Source organism: Notolabrus celidotus, unplaced genomic scaffold, assembly GCF_009762535.1.
Source record: "Notolabrus celidotus isolate fNotCel1 unplaced genomic scaffold, fNotCel1.pri scaffold_233_arrow_ctg1, whole genome shotgun sequence".
NCBI lineage: Eukaryota > Metazoa > Chordata > Actinopteri > Labriformes > Labridae > Notolabrus > Notolabrus celidotus.
In genome coordinates this window covers 74,054-78,156 of record NW_023260080.1, presented here as the reverse complement: position 1 = coordinate 78,156, position 4,103 = coordinate 74,054, and the positions used below count along the sequence as shown (strand labels likewise).

Here is a 4,103-nt window from a genome sequence, read left to right as displayed (position 1 = left end):
CCAAAGCCCAGCAGGGTTTTTAGTGTCAAGTCTTTTTTTAATAAAACATGATCTTTTGTCAAGTTTGGACCCATTTACAGTAAAGTAGAAAAAGGGGTTTGCTTTAGACCACTTCCTTAACAAAATGCTATTAGCATTGATGCAGTAAGAGGACATGTATGAATGTAAAATGATAGCATGATTTGTGTGTATCTACTTACTCTTCAGAGTCTGCAGGATGGCAAAGATAGTATGCAGTCACAGACAAGAAGGAGAGGAGGCAGACAGGTAGGCAGGCAGGCAGGCAGGCAGGCAGGCAGGCAGGCAGGCAGAGAGAGAGAGAGATCTTCAGTCTTATTTCAGGAACATCTCAAAGATCATTTCTATCTAAAATGTTTGTCAGGGTAAATATCAGATTTTTCCTAATTTCTTATTAGTCTCAAAAAGGGACACATAAATACTAAAGTTACATTACCACAGCTACATTACATTATACTTTTGAAAACACTCAGAAATCTAAGAGTAAATATGTTTACAAATTAAAATGTTATGAGACATGACAAATACTACGACTGTTTACTTCATTATATTATAACGTCCTGTTCATGCAGTGAGACATGATTCAGTCAATATAAAGCCATGAAATATCAGTTTAGTATTAACTTGTGTGTTTTCTTGCACTTTAGAGAGGAGGAGTTCACGATGATCAGCCAAATGAGAGAAGAGGGAGAGTGCCGTGAGGAGGAGAGATGGTTGGTTGGTGATGGAGGGAGGGAGGGAGGAAAAAGAAAACATTAGAGTTCTATGATGATACAGAGTTTGCTAGATAAATGTGTGGAAGAAAGTAAAAGACATGTTAGGACAGTCTGTGTTTGTGTGCTTTTAAAAAGTACAAATAAAACAGTTAATCATGCATGAACAGTGTTTACAGCAGGTTATCATTTGCCCAATTCTAAACTGAGTACAGAACCTTTTCTTACATTTCCAAGTCTGCAGTGATGATGGAGGGTTGACCACAGAAAAGGGGGGCAGGGGGCATAGAGAGAGAGAGGAGAGAGAGGAGAGAGAGAGAGGAGAGAGAGAGAGAGAGATTATCAGATTATTTCAGAAACATATCAGAGGTCAATTCAACATTAACTGGTCACCAGGGTGAATCAGCATCTACTTTAAAATTTCAGCAAAGCAAAATATGTTTAAAAGCATGATTTGGTTTAATAAGACACATTTCAATTACTACTACATTTTCTCAATGTACACTATGTCATTCTGTTAATGGCTTGAGACCTGATTCAGTAAATAAGAAGAGAGTAAATGTCAGTTTAACAAAATGATCTTACTCTTTGTTGGATGAGGAGCCCGTGATGATCAGCCAAATGTGAGAGGAGGGAGAGAGCCGTGAGGAATGATGAGAGGGAGGAGAGGGAGAGAAAACATTTTAGTTGTGTGACAATACAGAGCTTCATACAGTACATTACATAAATTGAAACTCACAAAATAAAACATATTCTTCCTCAACTATTGTGTTTTCATCACCCTTTAATTTATTAACTTTCTACCCTGTTAACAGAGAGCAGGACGCGTCACAGTGGCGGGAAGACACAGCCAATAAGATGGCGTCTTACTGCTGTGTGGTGGTTCTTATCTGTCAAGTCTATGGTCAGGACGTTGAAACGGTCATATTTAATAATAACTGGATGTACTAAAGCACACACATGAAGTGTCAGTCTTTATTCATATCAACATGCTCTGCTCTGAACTGTAGTGTCAGACATATGACTGAAGACTGAGGTCCTCTTCTGTTTAGATAAAGACCGTTACTGCCTACGTCACTCTCAACTGACGTTAGCGACTGTTAGCGTGAGCCGCTAGCTAACAAGCAAGCTAACAAAGTCTTTAAAGCTGGAATGAAACATTTTCAACCTTCCTTTCACCTGGGCTTGAGTTATTAGTTTCTAAACAACATTGGAGGGTAATTTAAAACATCAAATGTGAAGCTGTGACGTCAGTAGTTCGTGTTGAGAGGGAGAGACTTCTCTCATCAGACTTACCTGTCGAGGCAGAGAACGGAATGAACGTGCTGAAGCAGAGCTGTCAATCAAATCTTCGTGAGGCGTTCAGGGACAGTCAGACAGTTGAACTCCGCTCTCTTTAACCTTAGAATCACGTTTCGTCTCAGTGAGGTGCAAAAGATTCAGACAGGTTAAAGCTTTCAATTAATTTCGACCTTTTAAAACTTACATGATGTCTTTGGAATAAGTTAGTAGCTAAACTGTAACTGGACTGAAGATGATTGAAAATGCCAGAAAGTTTTTTTGCTTACTTGATTTGAAAAAAACGTTAAAGTAAATGCCTTTGAAGTAGAAACAAGTAAAGTGTGAGCCTAGATGTTCTCACAGAGCAGTAATTTATATTTTAATATAATTATTGTGCCGAAAGACAACTCTCCTCTCATGCGTCTGGTCTGTCCTTGGTGTCTTGAACCCATACCCTCGAGATTCTGAATTTCAACATAAAAGCTGATCCACAGCCTGAAATCCCTTGTGTCATGCTCTGTCGCCAGCTTTGAATTTTCAAAGTAAAGCATACGTCTGACACTATAAATGGGTCAAAGACGAATAAGGATTTGAAAATTGAAAAAAACCCAAAGTGGCTAAAAATGCCTATTTAGACACTTTCTATCTTTATTAGAGTGTTCTGTATACAGCTCAACAACAGGAATTTGTTTTAAAAATGCAATAAACAATTTTCAGTGAATCACATGATTTTTTACGTGAAAAATGTCCTTCCTGGGTAACGGAAATGGATTTGAAAATTAATTAAAAAGCAACATGTACTAATATAAATCTGTATTGATTAACATGTCCACTCTGGATAACAGAGGACATGTCCTGGGTAACAGAAGATCTTTGTTATCCAGGGAGGACATATCGTTATCCAGGAAGGACAAAAACAGTGTTTTCCCTTTATAATCAGGCACTAACTAGTCCTACTGTGTAAAATGTTTGCTTAACCGTCAACACACCAATGTCATATTTAACATGAGATAGGTCATTTTTAAATATATAAACATAATACAAGTTTTATTAGCGTTATCCAGAAAGACACATGATTTGAGGACACAGTGCACCAGTGACCGAAAAGGTCAAAATATCAACATTTTAAGAGAGACTTTCTGACCATGTGATATCTTTTGGGGGTCCTCCAGAAGCTGTTGGCCGATACAATAGCCTGTCACATGACTATCCAAATGCAAATATGGTAATATGTAGCCACTTTATGTGTGTTACCCAGGAAGGACATTCGGAAATCCAAATATGTAGACAAAAGTATTTCTTGCATAAATATGTAAATAAGCTTAGTGTTGTGACTATATTTGTGGGTATCATTGCAAATATCAACACAATTATGCCCCAGTACATAATTAATGCTTTTATTAAGATTTCTGACATTTTTGGCATATTTTTGTACTTAGATTTTAAGCCCGGACGTTATCCAGGAAGGACAGTTCTGTATTTTTGAGCTCAATTGCTCTTTAAATTAGATTTTTTTAATAGTGAAAACTCATATGAGTAGGTAAAGTGGAGAGAGTTGAGTACTGTAATCTGGTATTTTTAAAACTTTTTATATTTTTAACATTATAATTATGCTTTGGACGACAGAAATGACATGCCACGTCTTTGACCCAAATATGAAAACACCTCCTGAAAAGATGCAGTAATGGATACAGACCAACAGACCGACTGATGAGAAGTATTTGAAAGAGCCGAATGATGTATATTGACCTATGATATAATGGTAAGGCATGACTCTGTGTGTGTGTGTGTGTGTGTGTGTGTGTGTGTGTGCGCGCGCGCGTGTGTGCCTGTTTGTCACTCACTGATGAAGTCATCTGAATCACCTGTGTGTGTGTGTGTGTGTGTGTGTTTTCACTCACTTTTTTTTTTCATTTTTTTTCATTTTTTGTTTTTCACTCACTGATGAGGTCATCTGAATCACTTGTGTGTGTGTGTGTGTGTGTGTTTGTGTGTGTGTATGTGTGTGTGTGTTTGTGTGTGTGTGTTTGTGTTTTTCACTCACTGATGAGGTCATCTGAATCACCTGTGTGTGTGTGTGCGTGTGTGTGT

General features: G+C 37.8%; 1 long non-coding RNA gene across 1 annotated transcript; it reads right to left on the bottom strand.

Annotated features, from left to right (window-relative positions):
• Positions 1 to 283: 283 nt before the first annotated feature.
• On the bottom strand, positions 284 to 2,707 carry LOC117809116. Its single transcript, XR_004630436.1, has 3 exons — positions 1,317 to 2,707; positions 960 to 969; positions 284 to 659 (listed from the first exon to the last, which is right to left on the bottom strand). It is a non-coding gene; the product is annotated as an uncharacterized LOC117809116 (long non-coding RNA).
• Between the last annotated feature and the right edge of the window lie 1,396 nt (positions 2,708 to 4,103).